This window comes from Heliangelus exortis, chromosome 22 (genome assembly GCF_036169615.1).
Source record: "Heliangelus exortis chromosome 22, bHelExo1.hap1, whole genome shotgun sequence".
Taxonomy (NCBI): domain Eukaryota; kingdom Metazoa; phylum Chordata; class Aves; order Apodiformes; family Trochilidae; genus Heliangelus; species Heliangelus exortis.
The window spans coordinates 862,724-883,302 of NC_092443.1; the positions used below are offsets into that span (position 1 = coordinate 862,724).

Below are 20,579 nucleotides of genomic sequence, written 5' to 3' on the forward strand. Positions count from 1 at the left end.
ATATCTCACTCCAGCTCTCTCTCCAGACAAAGAACCAGCAGCCAATGTCTATCAGTGTCTCTTCAGACAATAGCTCTGTGGGGAAGGCAATGAATCTGCAGGGCTGAGAAATGAGCCCTCCAGATGCACCCCTGACCCCTGGCATCAGGAAACTCCCTCCAAGTTTCCATATCCTTCTGTCCCATTCCTTCTGTTCCTGCAGGCTCCAGGGCCTGCACGGCTTTCCAGCATCTCCAGGAAAAGCCAACAGAGATGAGCAGCTACTGCTGAGCTGCCACCCAAAACCCAGCAGTTGGGTTTTTGACCTGGTTTTTGGAAGCAATGCCTCCCCTCCCTCCCTCCCTCCCTCCCCCAGTCCCAGCCCTCCCAGATGGCTCCAGTTCCACAATCAACACTTGTGCTCAGCCCTGTGACATGATAGATGGGCAGAGACAAAGCAAACCACAGCCACCAAACAGCAAAATAAAATATCCAGAGCAGACAATACTACTGAGCACTGATCTTACAAAAAAAATAAAAGAAAAAAGCTATTTGCTTGGGGCTTTTGGGTTTATTTTCACAAAGATGCAGCTCATCACTCGTGGTCATTGTGAACTCTTCCACCTGAAGTTCACCCATGGACCTGGCAATGCCTTTGGACCTTCTGCCTCAGGAACACACATCATGAAGGTGCCCAAAAAACCCCAGAACAGTCAGGCCAGCAAGGACAGTGAAAGCAAGATGTTCCCACCAAAAGGCAGGACCAGAAGGATGTTTCCTGGGGTGCTGCTCACCAGGCAGCACCTACCAGCACCTGCTTCTCAGCATTTTCCTCACACTGAAGGATGAAAGATCAGCACCTCAGTGATCCTGCCAGCACTAAATGCTCATTTACAGGCTCCTGGTTAATGATGGAAAGCTGGGAGCCCCTTCCATCATCCTGTTGGGCTGGGAGGGGAGAGGAAGGACGGGGCTGTTAAAGGTGTGCAGAAATCAGTCCCAACCACCAGACCCAGAGAAAATGCTCTTGAGGACCCCAATGTGATAAAACTGCTCTTACTTCAGCCAGACAGGGGGAACACAGAAGGGAAGATTGGCCACCCCCAGCCCCAGCACAGCACCAGCTCCTTCCTTCCCTGCCCAGCCCTGGGTGATGCCCTGCATCAGAAAACTGATCTCACCAGCAACCCCACAGTTGTTTTCTTAAGCAGGGATCAGGATGTGATCCAGGAAAGGCAAAAGCTCCCTCAGGGAAGAGGAGACAAAAGAACAAGATTACAGTATAGTGGTGGTGAATAAAATAATAAAAATATATTAATTTTCAATGGCAGTATTGTCTCAGGGGACTAGCACCAGCCCCCAGCTAACACATACAGCTACTCCTGCAAAAAGCCACGAGATCAGGAGAACAGGCTACAGCTATAAAAGTTCTCATTTGAGAAAGGCCTGCAGGTGACTGCACAGCACACGGGATGCCTGAAGGTGCCTCCCAAACCACAGCCAGGAACACCCAGGAACACCCAGTCCCTGCTGTGCTCTAGGAAGGGGCACATCTTGCCCCTAGCCCAGCTCCCCTCCTCGGATGTTCCCTGCCACAATTTCACAACATTTGCCATTTCCAAAGCCCTTCTGGCAAACCCAGAGCTGGTTTACACCAGACTTTACACCAGGCTTCTCCCTGCACATCACCCACAGAGCTCAGGACCCCAACTCTGCAGTCAGCTCCATGGATCTGCAGTAGCTGGGAATACAGCTCCATCTGTGATTTCAGAGACTGAGCCTAAAATACTGATAAAACGACAGACAGGAGGTGGCCACCTGAGTGTTCTCTGTCTGGGAGAACTTCCTCCATGCTGTGCACAACAGCAAGAAATAGCAATCCATACCAGCTACAGAACAAACAAATCCGGGTGGTTTTATGCTGCTGCCTACACCTACACCCCCTGAGACTTCTGAGCAAGGAGGGGGAGAGAGAGAGAGCTCTCCTATTAAGGGTAGGGAGTGTGATTCAAAATCAATCTTTGTCAGAATCCAAGGGACTCGGTGCTAATGAATTCCCCTGCCAGGTTTAGGAGGTTTCACTGAAGACAAAAGGTTGTTGTACACATGGCAGAGCAGGTGAGACCCAGGAGGACATTCAGACACCTGATGGCCACCTCCTGGAGCTGGGTGCTGTGAAGATTCTGTTGTTCTTCTGCTTGGGGGGACAGCACAAAACTCTGTAAATGCAACAGATGATCCCAAGTGCTCCTCACCCAGGGGCCACGGGTCCTCTGTGCTGAGCCTGCTCCCAGTGGGTCCCTTATGGGATCACTGCAGCAGCCAAGAGAGACAAATTACTGTTAACTGTGCTAAGTGCTACAGAAAGATCATGAAAATGAATTAATTCCTACCCTCCTCCCTTCTGTGGTGGGTTACACTCTGCTCCTTTGGAGCAATTCCACATATGGGGAGAGGGGAAACATACAAGAGATAGGAGGAATTTATTGCTTTGTGGTTTCCTTGTGTTGAAAGAGCACTGAAACTGTCCCCAACGCCTCCAAGTTATGCTGCAAGATGAGGAAAGAGCCAGGGCCACATCCAGCTCTGCTTCCAGAACCTTTTCCCTGGACACAGTTGGGATGAGCTCCATCTCCAGCGTCCCTGGGAGCCTGGATGTGCAATGCTGACAGGGCTGTGAGTGCCTGGGCAAAGCCTTTTTGGGACACAAAACTTATTTTAACACACTGGGCTTGCCTCCTCCTCCTGCCCTCAGTGCAATCCCCCCCCGGAAGCTCTGTCACCCTCAGCTCCAAGTTTTTATGTTTTTCTCAGAGCTTGTTGGAATAAAACTGGACAGCACAGTGGAGGGCAGCTTCCCCCTGCTGCTGGTTCCCATCTGGAGCTGTGCCCCTTCAGCAGCAAGCCCAGCGAGCCAGGGATGGCAAATAAATCTGTGAGCTGAGAAAACATGAAACTCCCTTCCCCAACCAACGCACCCACAAAAGCTCTGATTTAGCTCTGGGAGTCATCACTGGATTTTACATCACTTCTGAGCCTTTTAAGGAAGCATTCCAGCATCTTCCCAAAGCCACCAGGTAACTTTTCAGAAAAAGGCAAAAATAAGCAAGAGCCAGGCAGGTGGCACTGAGAAGCTCCTGCTGGGAAAATCCCATCCCTCACATCGGGAAGGGGAAGGGGAAGGGGAAGGGGAAGGGGAAGGGGAAGGGGAAGGGGAAGGGGAAGGGGAAGGGGAAGGGGAAGGGGAAGGGGAAGGGGAAGGGGAAGGGGAAGGGGAAGGGGAAGGGGATCTTTGCCCATCTCCAGGCACTGAAATGCAGCAAAGCTCCTTCCCAGCAAACAAACCCAAAGAATCCCAAGGACAATGCTCCAACCAGTGCTGGGTAATTTTAGGGTTTCAATTGCAGGCACTCCATATTGCTAGCAAAATCCTACATAAGACTTGCACTATCTACCACAGCAGCCTTGACCCCGTTTTTAGAGGCAGAAGCAAAAAAACAAAAAAAACCCAAACCAACCTCATAATCCTACAGAACCCAGAGCAAACAGCACTCTCTGGGACTGCTTGAACACTGTCCTATTAAAATACAAACATGTCCCTGCAGTAGCTCAATGATTTGAAACATTCACCATCTTTTCATTTCAGGTTTTAAGCACTTTGCCTGGAAACTGTCTGAAGGGCAAATCATTATGGAAATAGGAAGACAATTAATTTTCCTTTATTCTGGAAGAGAGGATTATTGGAATAAATAAAATAATCATCTTAGACAAGAGCACAACTCACGATTTATGAAAAACAGAGAATTTTTTTGTTTGTTTTGTTTTCCTTTCCCAAGAAAAGATTTTCTTGCATGGAGTTTGCAAGACAAGTGCAAAAGATCTGGAGTTTAACCTTGGACTGCTCACTCTAAGCCAGCTCCTCCATGCCATGGAGATTAGTAAATTTCCCTGGATTTCAAGCACTGCAGAAAATACTGGTTTCAAAATCAAGCAAAGGGAGGTTCCATGGCAATGCTTGCCAAGGAGAAGAGCCACTGTTTCACCAGTGCCCTCTGATGCCTGCCTGGAGCTCCAGATGCTCAGCACCCTGATCAGGGTGGTTAAAAGAGCACCTGATCCTCTGTGACATGGATGTATTCCCACAGACATGGATGTATTCCCACAGACATGGATGTATTCCCACAGACATGGATGCAGGCACTGAACAGAATCCAGGGGAAGTGAACAAGAGGAAATGGAGAGCCTTCAAGTTCAAATTAGCAAGAGATGAAGTTATTATTTACTGAGGAAACGTTGGGATAACTTGGTAAGAGCTGTACAATTATTTCTGAAGGACTCCTGTAACAAGCAGTGCAAGTTACAAAAATAGGATGGAAACTGTGGTTCAAGGTTGCTACAGGCCTGGGAAAAGAAACAGAGATAATTGATGGAGGCACAGATTCCCAGGAACACTAAGGACTGTAAAAGTACTGAGAAATCAAACTGATGATCTGGAAAATCAGATGAGATTAAGAATGATCAGGTTAGCAGGGGCTCCTGACAGAGCAGAAGCAGGAGAAAACAGACTTGTAGTTTGCAGTGGATTATTCAGGAGGTGAGGGATGGATAATTCCTGCTGCTGGTGAACCCTGGCTCCAGACAGGGCAGGGATGGGGTGGCCCCAGCCCTCTGGAAAGGAGCTCACATGATGCAGCAGCTCATAAATCTGAGCCTGGTCCCAGCTCTGCCTTCCTCCATTGCAGAGGGAACTGCATGGCTCAAGGATGCTCCTCTCTCCAGCCCCACAAGCTCCAGGTGCCCAGGCACAGCTGTGGCACTGGAAAAGCAGCCCCAGAAAGAGCTCCTGGATGCCCAGGCACCCCTGCCCTTCCCACCACATTTCTCCTGCTTGCTTCTCTAGCTGCCAATCACTGTGCCAGCAAGTAGGTCACAGCTTAGATGGTGCTGAAGAACCACCTGCCAGTCATTTCCTCTCCTCTTCCTGCTTTTGTTTTCTTTTCTTTTGTTTTTTTAAGGACCCACCAAATCACTTCCCCAGCACCTTCCACACCAGCCTCCACCAGCACATCCCTCCCCTCCCAGTCCTCTCCTCCTCCATCTCCCATGCTCACAGCCCTGTCTCCTGCAGTTCTGCTCTCTCCCTGCTCTGTTTAATCCCATCTTTCCCCTAAAGGTGGATGCAGGTCTTTAGAAAAGGATTTTTCTTCCATCTTCCCTTTCCCTTCTGACCACATTCTCCCAAGCAGAACATCCCACACTGCAGTGCTTCCCTAACACTCAAACACACATCCTCCACACTGATCAATTCCTTCAGCCTCATCCACCACAGGAATGCATCATTCTACTCATGTCACAGCCAGGTTAAAAAATGCAGCTCCTTCCCTCCTGCCCATAGCTTCACTCACTAAGAATCCTCAGGGAGTCCTCCTGCTGTTCCAGGCTTGCTCTGGTCCCCTCTCAGGGCCCCCATCCCATGGGTTCTGCTGGGAAGATGCCTCCAGGATCTCCCTTGCTTCTCCAGGGATGTGCAGAGGACCTGGCAGCCTGCTGGGAGGGCTCAGGGCAGAGGGAGAAAGGGCTCAAAGCAAGGCTGGAGCAAGAAGCTAATTCAGGGTGTTAAGGAAGCTGAAATGCAGCTGTGAGCTGGATCTCCAAGAGGTCAGGAGGGCAGGAGAGGAGGAGATTCACTCCTGGAGTGAATCTTGGTAAGACCAGGACTTGGAGAAATGCTGCACGTTACAGAAAACCCTTCCACACAACTTCACAGCAGCAAGAGGATTCAGCACAGCAAATAATTATGAGGCTTAGATCATTATGTCTGGTTTTCAAGTCATCACCAATTGACTAAAGCTTGGCTGAAGCTGCTGGAAGGGAGAGAAGCAAAGACACCAGGCTTTGAAGTGGTCACCATTGGAGTATTAAAGACTGGGGCTTTGGTCCAATACATTACCCAGCCCAGTAGCATTTTGCTGGGGCTGCATCAAGTTCCTTCAGGTACACCTGTAACATTCAGTTCCTTTTTGTCCTGTTTTGCAGACAGTCCTGGCTGAGGCCGAGGCTCTGGCACTCCCATCCAGAGGCACAAAGTCCCCAGAACACCAATGGCCTTTGAAGCACAATGCTCCATGCTAGGGCCTCTCTTCGGCCACTGAAAATAGCTCATTTCTCCCATTTTTCTCTAAAACAAGAGAGGAGAAGAGCTTTACTCTTTGGCTTTGAGCCTAAAGGCATGGCACCAAGGAAACAGCATCATTTTTGTCCTTTGGATGAGCTTTTCTGGTGCCAGAGTTGCCCACCCTGGCACTGGAGACCAAAGGAAAAGGTTTAAAGCTGGTCCAAATCATTTTAGGGATGAGTTTGATTCCCTTTTCAGGTGAGGCTGCAATAAATCCAGGTTCCCTCAAGTCACCCACTGCAAAAGGGAAAGAAAGAGATGACCCACAGTGGGGGAGAGCCAGGGACAAGCATCTCATTCCAGGGTACAGACAGTCCTGGTGCCTGTCAGAGCAGCCCCCCAGCCTACACACTCTAGGTTGAAGATGTATTTTTGTTACTCCGTGACCAGAAATAAATTTTAAGGCTTATTTTAAACTTTCTCGCTTTCGCCTTTGCTTCTCCAAAAACTTTTTCCCAGCCCTTCAATCAAATGTGCTTTTCAGCAAAATTTGATCACTTTCCTCAGAACTGAAAGCCACTTGTCAGGGTGACAGACACGTCGCTGGCATAAGATAAAAATCCAAAATAGAAAACACTCATCCACCAGTGAGAATCAGGCAACACCTCTGGATCCCAAAAGAACCACGTTCCCATGACGAGTCTTTGTTCTCATCATTTCCAAAACACCATTCTGAAAACAATGTCCCTCCCTATAGAGATTGATATTGCTATATCACTATCATTTTCCTTACACCCATCAAAACGAAGATATAATTAACCCCTCCTCAATAGAAATTACAATGATTTTGAAACAGCAAGAAACAATCTATTTGCATTTGGTAGCTAATTATTCCCCCTCCGCACACAGCCATCAAATGTTCCCTGCAGCCATCCTCAGAACAGACAATCTGTGCTAGCCAGAGCTTCTGGGAGGGAGGGGAAAAGGAGGGACCTAAGCAGAAAAACTCAGCATTGGGGTGACAAAATTTTCTTCAAAATGAGAGCTCAGCCAAGCCTGCAAGAGAACTGCCCTTCTGAACAGCATCCACCTGTGTGTCGTGTGGAAGCTGCAGCTACCACAGGATCTCACCTTTGGGAGATTATTGAATTATTATTCCCTTCTTCAACATCACTCCAAGGAAATACGAAGCCATTTTCCAGCACACAACCTTGTAAACAGATCCCACTGCTGTGGGACACAAATTGAACACCGGGTTACACCGGGACTGCTCTCACAGCTGTGCCACACATTCATCTTCAGTGGCAGAGCTGCATCTATTATTATTATTATTATTATTTGCTCCTCGAAGGAGGAAGGGTGTGCCCTGCCACTTCTACACCATCCTGAGGACTTTCTGAGGAGTGCTCTCTAACAACTCAAGCTTCAGGGGAGCCACGAAGTCCAGTGAGGTACAAACCACCCCAAACAATCCCCCCTCCCCTCCTCCCAAGCCAGGCAAGTTTAGCTGACAATTCACCTCCATTTCCTCATCATCCAGAAGGACCAGTCAGATGTTTTTAAGAGGAAAAGACAGAAGCTGTGGTTAGTGAGCACTGCCTCTCCCAGCTCAAGCACTTTGCTGAAGCAGCCTGAGAAAACCTCAAACCACCCAGGTACTCCTTGACAGCCTGGGAGCCCCAGCGTGGCCCCTCCATGGCCTCAGCTCTCAGGATTTGGAGAGAGGTGATCAAAACCATCAAGGAAGGTAAAATCACATCCTCTTTCAGCTACACTTTCTCTGGAGGCAAGCAAATAAAACACTGCTCACTCACTAGGAACTACCAGAGGTTTTCCTGCCTCCAGGATGCACCCGCAAAGCAGCGATGGGGAGGGAGGGAGGAGCTGGGGTTCACCTGGATGCAATCCCTGTGCCTCCAACACTTACCTGGCTGCCAAGGCATTCTGTCTTCAACGTGCAAAAAGTGATCAACCTTCAAAGCAAAGTCAAAATATCTCAAACATTATTTTTTTCCCTCCCCCCATCTTGACACACGTTTGTAGCTCCTTGGGCACGGGGAGGAAGGGGAGGAAAATAAAAAAAAATACAAACAGTTATTCTGTAGGCAACCCAAGATAACCCCTTCACACACTTTCTTTCCAACAGAAGTATGATACATCCAGTCCCACTGGGTTCTGATCACAGCTAAACAGGACAAGGGGTTTCCAGCTACACGTGCAGCAGGCCTCACCTCCTTTAATCATTTCACTCATCACAAAGTCACCCTGGTGCTCAACCCCAGCTCCAGAAAGTCAGCCCGTGCCTCACTATGGCCTGGCACAGAAATAGGATTACTTTGGCCTGGAGGAAAACAAGAAACCACAACATGAAGGTCACCCATAAAATCATTACACAGATCCCTCTTCCCCGGCTCCTAGAGAAAAAAAACCTTTACCAAACCCTCAACTGTAAAAAGTAGAAACACAAAAAGATATGCACATTAATCCCATATACCTCCGTCAATTTTTTTCCTCGTGTCTTTAGAGCAGTTGTTTACTGCAGCCAACTGCAGAGAAATTACAGTAGCTTAACTCTCCAACTCCCTCTAAAGGATTAATCTTCAGTGAGCATGCTCACGCCTCAGCTTTTTTCAGCAGTTGCATCCATTTCATGAAATGAGGGCTGCTGCAGACATGAGGAAATGCCATTTCAGGACTACAGGCAAAGTTAAACAGCCCCCAAAAATGAGGGCTCCTCTCTTCCTGGAGCCCTAGGAAGGATCTCTGCCCAACCCTCCACCTCAAAGGAGCTGAAAAGGTTTCCCGGGAATGTGTCCTTGCAGGAAGAGGGGGGGCAGTGGCTCCCCTGCCACCCGTTGGGAATGTCTGCCCTTGGCTTCTGCCTACAACCTGGTGGACAGTTCATCCACCCAATCTTCAATCAAAAATAGCTCCTTCTGCCTGGCAGCTTTTCCTTTTGTATCACTTGTTGGCTTATCTTTGCTTTTTTTTTTTAAAAAAAAAAAAAAAATCAGGAAGATCATTTGGGGGGCAGCGTGGTGGGGAGAGGGGAAAAATGGAAATAAAAAAGCAACGGTGTTAAAAATCTAGTTCTGAACTCTGCAGCAGTGTAGGTAACAGATTCTGAGACACATTTAACTCCACAGATTAAGGACCCATGCAAATGAGGATTTGCTGGTAGACAACAGATCCAGTACCTAAACAAGGCTGCTCAAGTAATCTTGTCCATTCTCTCCAAGACCATTTTAGATTAAACTGCTCTGTTTGAGGTGTTTCTCCCTCACCCCAAAGGGTGCACCTTGAATCAGAGCTTTCCTGGTGAAAATAAAGCTCAAAATTTAAAGAGAAGTATTTATACATCAGAAATAGATTCTTCCATTTTCCTCTTCCCATAGTTCCAGGGTACCGCTGCTCCCCTTCCCATTCATCTATTTTATGTCCTGTTGTTTAATTGCTCTTAGTAGCTGATGGAGATCCACGCCTCCCCCTCCCCCACAAAAGGCTCTTATTTCAAGTTTGAAACCCTGCTTGGGTCTAGGAGAGACCGGGCTGAGCAGTGGGGAAAATCTGGAGAGGGCTCCAGGCAAAGGTGGGAGACCAGGAGATTCCCAGATCCAGTCACCAGGCTTCACCCCGGCCAATACAAACATCTGCACATTTTTTTTTTTAATTATTATTTTTTCAAAAGTCTTGACTGCCTTTGATGGCCTTTTATATTTTAAGCCCTACATGTGAGTGCACAGAAGAAGGACCATGCCATGATAGTGTTAAACAAGGGCTATGTCTGCTCTTTAAAATGAACGCTCACCATAGCGACAGAACGATGAAACGTATGGTGACACTGGAGATTTTGTTCTGTTGTCACCTAAATAGAATCACCCACAGAAAGGAAATCTCTGTTACCATGCATTAAAATAGATGCTTTGTTTTATTTAGAAAGCATCCAAACTGGTTGGTTAAGATGTGTCATAGCACAGGCTGTTCATCCACCCCTCCCTGCTCCATCCTTCGGGGACTTAATGAAGGATGCCTGCTCTCATCCTGCCCTCACCTCCCACTGAGCTCAGGTGGTGCTGAGGATGCTCCAACTTCTCAGGAGAAGCTTTGGAGTAAGGGTGGGACCTGGCCCAGAGAATCCCAGCAAAGAAAATACCCGAGGCTTTAAAGCAAGCAGCTGTGAAAGCCTTGCTGCGGGAAGATCATGTCCTGCGCTTCCTCCTCCATCGCAGGATTACACCCAAACGTGAAGTTGGGATATCAGATATGGAGTTATCCTGACCTGTCACTCCCAATTTGGAAACCAGTCATACTCCCTGAGACTTCAGACTTTGAAGATTGACTGCTATTGATTCTTCTTCAAGCAAACAGCCCAAGCTGGCAATCAGTCAATAATAAGCAATTACTCGACAGCCTCTTATCTCCAGATGCCAGCCCAGACAGCTCGATTCATAGAGGCACCAGGTCAATAAATCAAAGCTCTTCTCAAATTTTAAAATATCATCATTTAAAAACCCACCCAGCCTTCAACCTGGCTGAAAAAGCAGCCAGGACAGAGAGATTCCTGCAGAACAGCATGGTGGAGTATTACTAATTTACTGAACAGAAGCTGGAACGTGATGTGGTGAAATCCACCCCAGACACTCCTCATTTGTCATGAGGAGCATGAAAGCTGCAGCTGGATGAAGATGATGAGAGAGAGAGGAGGAAGCAAAGCCCTTCTCCTTCAAGCAGATACTTGCAGGGAAGAGCAGAGCAGAGCAGCCTTCCTTAAAGACTCCCTGCTCCTGGCTGGCTCCCTGGCACCCACCTGGCTGTTTGCTGGGAGCCTCAGGAACACCAAGGAACCCCTGTTAAACACCACCTGACAGCAAATTGATGGCACCTCTCAAACATCCCTGCTGTGACCTCTCCACCCTGGGCACACCATTAATTCTTTCAGCCCTAGGAAATGCACTTCCTCACCCCTCATAGACTAAACATGATAAGTGAGCTCCTCGGGTGCTCAGTGTGAGCACCAAGTGCCACGGGGAAGAGAATCAGCCCTGCCCAAAACTCATGTGGGCATTTTATCCTCTCAGTGCAGACTCCTTTTAAAGACATATTTGTATGAAAAGAGCAAAGAATTGCCTGGGTAATTTGCAAGAGACTACACAGCTGGAATGCAATCCCCGTGCAGTAGCAACGTTGCCCCCAGAACTCTGGTACCCACTGTGCACCCATGGGTGCTCACCTGAGTCATGGGAACAAGCTACAAGCACCAAAAGAACAGAGCAATAATAAATAATTCTGCTTCTGCTGCTAGGGAAGGCCCACGGGATGTTGTATCCTACACATCAGAGGGCACCAGCAGCTCCCAACAAACACAGAGCACAGAAGCCTCTTGCTTCATTTGCCACGACCACTGGTCCCAGGCAGGTAAGATTTTGTAAATGGTGACCACATCTTGCAGACTGAGCATCTCCAGACACAACAGCTTGAAACAAACAAACAAACAAACAAAACCCATGGTTTTGAGCCTGCTATCTAAACAAAAAGGGATGACCCCACTGGAAGCAGGATCACCCCTATGGCTGATGCTCACTCTTCAAACTCCATTTGCCACAAAGTGCTGGCACCTGAGGACATGCTCTGAATGTCCTCAGCCCTTCAGAGGTCTGGAAGAGAAGGGGAGAGGCAGCAAGTGATAAATTATTCCAGTTGTACCCAGCAGCAAAGAGGAGCCTACTGAGGTTTTCACCTCCAGCTGCACACACTGCACTTGGTTCTTCATTTCACCAGCAGCTGGGACAGCCCGGAAGCTGTGGGAATATATACCAAAAATCTGAAAAGGATTTCTCCTCTTCTTACCCACAGAGCATCTACAGGTGGCTTTTACACTGTCAGTCCAGTCTGCAACACTGTGGCAAAGCAGGGAAAAGCACGGAGGAGAAAGAAAAAAAAAAAGCAGCATTAAGGCACAACTCAGCATCACTGTCACCATTTATAGTAAAGCCACAAGATGCCAAACCAGCTGACAGGATCCCACAAACCACAGAGCAACGGCGAGTGCTGGAGTTTTGCAGCCTTCCAGAATGGTTTTTACACAATACCTGCACTTTTTCTGGGATAAAATGCAGTGCCCTTTTCTCTCCCCCTCCACAGGTACCGACGAGGGGCAGGGCAGCAGTCAGGATGGAAGGATGGGATGGAAGGATGGGATGGAAGGATGGGATGGAAGGATGGATGAGATGGAAGGATGGATGAGATGGAAGGATGGATGAGATGGAAGGATGGATGGGATGGATGGATGGGATGGAAGGATGGATGGGATGGAAGGATGGATGGGATGGATGGATGGGATGGAAGGATGGACTCCTTTTTTCATTTAACAAAACTGTCCCTCTGTGCCTGGTCCTCTTATCACCTACACCAGCAGCTTTCAGCCTTTGGTCTGCCTGCTACTTCCAGGGCTTGGACAGGTACCCAAGAAAGGCAGCCACTTGCAGCAGTGGTGTTTGCTGTACAGACATTTACACCCTGCTGGCAGGGGATTAAAAACCACTCAGACAAACTAAGCAGAAGAATCAGAAGGGAAGTCCTGGAGGCAAAAGCCAAAAAAATAAATGGTATGAAAGCCAAAAAAGTAATAAAAATCTTTTTGAAAGCTTAAACAAATGGTTTAGAGAAGCTGACAAAGACAAAAATTCTCATGGTGGCTTAATGAAAATGAGTAAGATGGGGAGCAAAGGCAGTGGCAGCTTCAGGGATGAGGCTCTGAGCTGGCCTCACCTCCACCCTGTCACACCTGTACAGGTGACAACCCAAGCAGCAAAGAGGATGAATGTCATTTATCCACCCTCTGGATTAAAATTCAAAGGTGGAAAAGTTACCTGACCTGCTGAGGATCACAGCACCAAGAGGATGCCTTGCTCTGGGAAGAGGTGGCCAAGCCCCAGGTTCCCAAGGCTGCTGTAACACACAGGCACCAAGTTCCTGGAAAAATTGATGCTGTCACCTGAGCAACTCAGAGGATGCAGGAGAAAAAGAGAGATTTTAACTACTCCAGAGACACCTGGATGTGTTACAAGGACGGGGCCACCTCACAGACTTCCCAAGAAAGAACCCCTGCAGCCCCACACACCTCACCCAGCAGAGCCCAGGGATTTCCCAACACACTGACCCCAAAGTGATGTGAAACAGCCAATTCTGAGCTGCCAGCACACCAGAGCCACTGCCACCAGCCCTTCCCAAAGGACACAGCCTTCCCAGCAAAGCATCACAACCACCGTGGCAGGGCAATGAGCTGAACTGCAGTTCATTGGCATTTAATAAGACCACGAAGCCATCCTGGGCACAGCAGCTTTTCAGCTGGAAAGAGTTTTTATGTCTCCTCATCAGCCTCTGCCACCCAACCTTTAGCTGCTTTTGTGGAAACTGCTGACTGCCCCACTGCTTGGGCCAGCAGTCTGCTCTCTGATGGCAAACCCATCCCCAGTTTGTTTTTGGATCAGCTCCCAAGACTTTTTAATGTAATGCTTTCCTTTAGTCTATGTAATCTTCTGTCTTACAGAGGGTCAATGCTGCAAACTCTCCTTGCACTTAAGTCCTATTATCTGTCTGCACTAATTCTGCACACGGGGCATTTACAGGTCCTTAGCTCTCTGCTCCTACAGCTCCACATTCACCAGCCCCAGCCAGACAGGAAAGCAGCCACCTGCAAAGTAAGGAAAAACAAAAAAACCCAAACCAAACAAACAAACAAAAACAAAAAACAAACAAGCAAAAAAACAAAACAAAAAAAAACACAAAAAAAACCAAACCAAAAAAAAACCCAGAGATCTACCTGACTTCAGTATTCAACCACAGAGTCAGTTTTTCCAATGCTCTCATTCTGCACGTGGCACAACACATACTTCAGAAACTCTGGGAAACAAGCAGGTTATGTTCTCTGCTTGCAAAGCACTATCTATACTTACAGGGCAATAAAATTGCCTTAATTAATAATACATCAGCAAGAAAATGTTAATGAGCCCCCAGCAGGGAAAAGGACTGCTGTCTAATCTCCTTGCATGGACTCTGGCAGCATCAGCATCCCCATCCCAGTGCAGGGCAGCACACCCAGCTCAGCAGGGAGCAGATGCAGGAACCCCAGCACCTGGCACCATTTATTTTTCTCTTTAAAAGCCAACAGGGTTGCATCAGGAGAGGCTCTTGGCAGCTCCACACCAACCTCCACTTGTGGAGCTTTTGTCATTTAAAGAAGAATTCAGACTATCTCTGGTCACCCAGTGTATAAATAAATGCACAGAGAGGAGAGGGCCTCCTGCAGTCCCTCAGCTCTCTGGGCACATCCACAAAAGAACAAAACAACCACAACCCAACACAACCAACACAACCCAACACAACCAACACAACCAACACAACCAACACAACCCAACACAACCCAACACAACCAACACAACCAACACAACCAACACAACCCAACACAACCCAACACAACCCAACACAACCAACACAACCCAACACAACCCAACACAACCCAACACAACCCAACACAACCAACACAACCCAACACAACCCAACACAACCCAACACAACCCAACACAACCCAACACAACCCAACACAAGGTGTCCTGTAACTGCACAGAGCATCAGCCTTGGTAAGATTTTAGTCTGCTGTCAGGGGCAGAAGATAAACTGTATCTGTAAAAGAACCTCCAGGAGGAGAAGCGTGGATTTGAGAAGACATCAAAGCCATCAGTTTTTAGCAAAAGCCATGGATTATTAAGACCCATGTGCTATGCACACAGAGCTGCATGAGGAAAGGTGCTGACCCCCTAGAGACCCCATCCCCAGGGTGGGGAAGGAAGGACACAAACCTGCAGGCAAAGCAACCCCAAAAACGAGGGAGTTGGGCAGAGAGTACACTGCATGTGACACACTCATGGTCAATTTTTTTATATATAAAAAAAAAGAAAAAGTGAAATACAACTTTTAGTGAGTGGATAACAAAGTGGAAATAACCAAGACAGAATATTATCCCCCCCCTTGGTGCCTTTTTGCAGGGTGCAAGGCAGAGGCTGTGCTAACCTCTCCCCACTGTAAACTCTCATCAGCCAGAGCAGCTGAATCTTCAGCAAATGTGCTCAGCAGCAGTTTGTTTGCTCACTGGTGGCTTCTCCCTGGTACAGGGGGAAGTTGATTAAAAGACAGCATGGCTCTTCACCTCGCCTCTCCACACATGCTCTGAAAGCTCCAGGATCTGGCACTACAGCAAGAGTAAATATTGCATCTCATCCCAAGGCCATCTTTAAAGGAACATTCATTGCTTCTCCTCAAATTGTAGAAAAAAAAAAAAGATTTAACATTCCAGATGTCATCTCTGGGTCCTGTAGGACACCTGCTTCTAAACAAACAGCTTTGCATATTAAGGAGGCATTAAAGCATCAATCTGAAACGATGCATCCTATCAGAACTCAAAAAATACCCTTCCTAATCCAAAGAACAAAAGGATTCACAGATCCTTAACATTTAAATCACAGAGTTGACAAAAGCTATTACAAACAAGTCTGCCCTGAAAACCATCTGATGTCTTGGTTACTGCTTCAGCACTGGTGCTTTTAGCAAAGCTTTCTGGGTATTGATTTAATCTATCAAATATTAATAGTGCTTCTCAATTAATGAAATATTTAGACTCATGCTACATGTTCTCACAATCTGGGGGTCTATGTTCAAACATAGATGGAATCACATGAACTGGCCATGAAAGTTTTCAGCTCTCCAATACTGAAATTCCCTTTTTCACACTGATAAAGTCTCAAGTGACAGGGTGCCAGCTGCCACCTACCCCCTTGGACATAAGAAATGCATCCAGAAACTAAATTAATATCTCAGCTCCCCAAAATACAAGTGACTTAAACAAAGAAATAGTAAAAAATCCATCCCTGAGCTACCACAGCCCCAAAACCTTCAGGCAGCTGGGGGCAGGCAGTGAAACCAAAGGCTTTGGGGCATTTCCATCCAGCAGACCCCAACCAAGGGGGCAATTTCAGGACCTGCCACATTCCAATTCCCAAACCAACCATGCATGGTTCCCAAACCATGAAGCATCTCAGTTTGAAACCCATTAATCCTTTCTGAGGCTTCTACCATGTGCACATTTAATTTCCCCCTTCTTGAAACAATATTATAATTTCTGAGAGAACCTGAGTACAGCTTCCAAATGCTCAGGGTCAGCAGTATGAAACATCCCCAATTACCACTGAGGTTGGATAAACCATTTGGGTAATTTGCCTTCTGGCTTTGAGCCTTTGGGAGAAATTACCTATTAAAACTTCCTCTGAAACTGCAAGGACAAGAATTCTGTGACTGGAGAGGAAGAAAGTGGCTGAGATTCTCAAGAATCGAGAAGTTCCTGGTCAAAAAGAAAAAGGAGGAAAAAAAGAAATGTATTTCCTAGCACTCAGAGCTGGATTCAGATTCATCAGCAGGTCATGGCAACGGCCCTGGGGACACCAGGGTCCCCTTTTGCCTGTTCACATGCCAAAATGCATCTGCCCACAGCTACACTTTCCAAAGCTATAAATAAATTCCACTTTATAAAGATTCTAAAATTAATTACAAATGTGCAGCAGCTCTCTGAGTTTTTCCTCTCAACTGAAGCAAGGCCAGAGCAGAGCATGTTTCAGGTCAGTCCCCTGGGGTGTCCCTGCTCTGTCCTGTGTCCCCTCCATCCCTGGGGATGAAGCTCCCAGCCCCATCCTGCCTGCCCCTGCCTGCCCCAGCTCCTCTGCAGAGCAGTCACCTCTTTCTGCAGCATCACAAGCCCCCCAGGTTTGGCCCAAACACTTTGCCACAAATCCCAGGTGCTGGCCCTGCTGGCTTTGGGCACCACTGGCATCACCACTCAGCACCATTTGCTCAGCTCCTTGCTGCTGGTTTGGGATGCTGCAGCCACAACAAACCCAGAACCATCTCCTGGGTCATCACTGGCCCAGCTGACCCAAGGAGCTACAACACTTGGATTATTTTTATCCCTGCTTGCATCATTTTACGTTTCTCTGTAACAAATGGGGTAGAGTCACTTACCTGGCTTTATTTTGAGTTTATCCATGCCAGCCTGGTTATCTTGCTCTCTATTTACTTCCTGCCCAGCTGCACCACCTGCAAATTTCCTCCCTCTCCCATGTGCTGTCTCTGCAGGATGATTTGCCGTATGCAAACAGAAATGGACCTGAATTTTCTGCTCTACCAGTCCATCCCACTCACCATCTCTCTGTCCTAACCTGACACTGCTCACCACTGCCTCCGAGAGCTCTCCCTTGAGAAGGAGAGATGACAGTGAAAAGGATGGATTTAATATTTCATATCCCTCTTCCACCCCCAAGCCTGTCCCTTATAGACACAAGGAGCTCAGCCCTACACCCTGGCAGCTCCCCAGCTCATGGCACAGAACCCCAGGACCCCAGACTGGGGTGGGTTGGAAGGGACCTTAAATCCCATCCAGTGCCACCCCTGCCATGCCCAGGGACACCTCCCCCAGCCCAGGGTGCTCCAAGCCCCATCCAACCTTCAACACTGCCAGGGATGGGGCAGCCACAGCTTCTGGGGGCACCCTGGGGCTCAGCACCCTCACACCAAAGAATTTCTGCCCCCTCTCTGACCCATGGAACCAAATGCCCTAAATGTAAGCTCAGGCAACTCGAGGTGATCCAGAGGCAGAAAACAAGAGAATGGCTGTGACCAGGCTGGGCATTAAGGAAACAGGAAACCTCTTGAAGAGCATTTCCTGCTTGGAAAAAGAATACATGGGATGTCCTTGATACTTTGCCTGCTACTAGAAATTCTTAATTAAAAGCGGGGAAGCCTTTCAAGCACCAAGAACTTTTATAGATCCAGTTTATTCTGTGTTTATATGCATTTCCCAGAGCTTGGCAGCCACACTAAGCAAACTCTCCCACTCCTTGTCACATTTTACTTTCCCATTCCAACCAGTCCGGGGCCATCACCACCACACACTGAGGACTCAAACCACCACTCCCTGATCCACCTCCAACACAGACAGCCAGACGAGCCTTTCAGTGGCACCTTTGGCTTCCACAACAGCCAAGGAGAGGGGGGAAACCTCCAGCAAAACTTGTCCTGAAGCACTCCAGCAGAGCCCATGAACCTTTCCCAGTACTGCTCAGAGCACTCCCCCAGAACAGCATCACCAGAGCTCCAAGAGAGGTGAGGAACATCCTCCTAAAGGAGCAGGATCCCTGCATCTCCTCCTCCCACACCAGGTGGCAGAGCAGGAGGGAGCTGCACCCCTTGCTGTAAAACCTCCTATTCCACTAATCCCCTTCCACCTCTTCCTTTTCTAGGACCCAGTGACCCAAACCACAGGCACCAGCTGACATTCCAGCACTTTGCTAGGGAAAAATGAGGATTAGAGCCTGCTGCCCCCCCCCTGCAGATCCCCAGTGCTGGAGCAGAGAGGTGCAGGCAGCACATCCCAGCCCCAGGAGGGGCACAGAGAGATCAGGAACTCCCAGGAAGCTGATAAAGAGCAAAGCCCCAGAGCTGCCCTTCAGCTCAGCCCCAACCATTCTGGGATCAGATACCCTGGGCACACATCCCTGGGGGATGCTGATGGCAGGTGAGTGCCCACCCAGCCCAGAACAGTTCCCTCCCTGGAAGAGCTCTGGTTGGTTTTCTTCTGGATGCTCTGTTTTGTTTTGTTGCTTTTTACTGGTAATTGCACCTCTACCAAGGCTTCTGCTGACACAGCTCTGTGGAGGGGAGAGCAACTTCTTTGCATTCTCAGACAGATAACTCAGAGGGCAAAACTGCCCAAATGTAGAAGTAACCTCTGCTTTGGGAAGCACAAAAGAAGCTACCCCAGACTAAAATCACTTCTATTAACACAACTACATCCACAGCAAGGACTTTTATTAGCACAACTGTTTCATCAAGGGAAAAATCACCCTCTCCAGCCAACATAATTATATTAAGGAGCTTTTCTAAAGCATAAACCAGGCCTTTGATTCTGCCTTGACCAACAAAACATTCTTCAGGTACTTTCTTCAGTCACGTTGGCTCAGCCACGTTTGTGTAACACGACTGAAGTGCAGTTTTAAGGCTTTCCTGAAACTTCAGAAGTTTTATCTGCCCATTCTGTTTTTGTATCTTTGATAGCCCCTGGCTTGCTCACATAGAAGAATTTATGTCAGGAAAATAAATGTCAGCAGCCACTTGACACAGGTAAAATGTTGTCAGGGAGAGGGCAGTGTGTAATTCCAATGTGTTAAGGGAAAAACCCTTGTGCTGCAGCCCCTAGCTGAGAAAGTTATAAACTCTCCTCACAAGTTGTTTAGCATCAGAGGGGAAAAAAAAACACCAAGCCAAAACCCACCCTTTTTTTTTTTATATAAAAATATAACTAAAATGTTGGAAGCTACGTTAAGGCTGCTGCCCCAGAAGAAATGCAGCACACCAACTAGAAACAGATCTTGTTCCTGTGTTCATGTCAACAGAATATCAGCAGAGCTCTAAGGAGGAGGGTAAGGAAACCAGCAGAGCACTTGGGCTTCCAGGCAGCTCCCAAAGGCAGAAAGATGAGGAGGTTTAAAATGCACTGAGTTTTCCTGATGTAACTTACTGCAACAGCCTCTGCTTTAAAAGCCCTGGGAAAGCCCTCTCCTCACTTGTGATACCAACGGGCAGGGGTAAAGGAGAGAGGAGGAAGGGCAGGCAGGCCTGAGAGCAGCACTGGATTTCACATCACCTGCAAAACAGGGAGTGGGAAACTGAGGAAATCATCTGCTGGGTGCTGAATTCCTCTGGAGAGCCAGCCCCAGCTACTGAGCAGTGGGGAAATCTGTCCTCTACCTGGCTTGCACATCATCTCTTCACTTGAGAGATCAAAGCTGCATCTCCAGAAAAAAGAAAAAAAAAAAAAAAAACACAGGAAAAAAAAATGTTTCAGATCAGAAAAGATAGGAGGGGGAAAAAATGATGACAAATGCAGTGTGACTTCTGAAGAGAAGCACTTCATTCAAAGCCACACACACACAAACACCTTCCTGCCTGCCCGAGGTTAGCACCAGCCTGAGGAAAAACATTCTGGCTTGAAACCTCCCTTTTCAAGCTCACCCCAAGCCAGAGGCTGTTAGGAAACACACAAACACAAGGTCAGTGGTTCTCTTCACTAAACTGATGTGAACTGGAGCAGCAGCCAGCCCAAAGAACTGTCTGAGACAAGCTCAGTTCCTTACACTCGAGTCCTTAGCACTGTGTCTGCAGCAGGTCTAAAACAAGTAACACCACCAACACAGATGGGATACAAGAAATCTGCTGAAGAAAATGAGCAGCAACACCAGCCAGCTCTGCAGCCACCTGAAGACTGCAGCACAGCTCCTTACCTGGCAGCTCATCTCCTTCCCAAACCAGGGTTACCCTGGGGCAGCTCTGAGTCAGGCAAGAGAAAAATCACCCCAGAGCTCTGTGCTAAAGACTCTCCCTC

The 20,579-nt window shown here is 47.9% G+C and overlaps 1 protein-coding gene across 6 annotated transcripts in view; it reads right to left on the reverse strand.

Moving 5' to 3' along the window:
• EHMT1 (euchromatic histone lysine methyltransferase 1) overlaps nucleotides 1-20,579 on the reverse strand; it is a 93,517-nt gene that overhangs the window by 70,559 nt on the left and 2,379 nt on the right. The window contains exon 1 of one of the 6 annotated variants that reach the window (XM_071766558.1): nucleotides 8,589-8,610. The exons of 4 other annotated variants lie outside the window; for them this stretch is intronic. The gene's annotated coding sequence lies outside the window, so the exon portion shown is untranslated. Of the gene's footprint in view, nucleotides 1-8,325; nucleotides 8,349-8,588; nucleotides 8,611-20,579 lie in introns of those variants that run through there. One more of the 6 variants, XM_071766556.1, reaches the window with a different exon arrangement.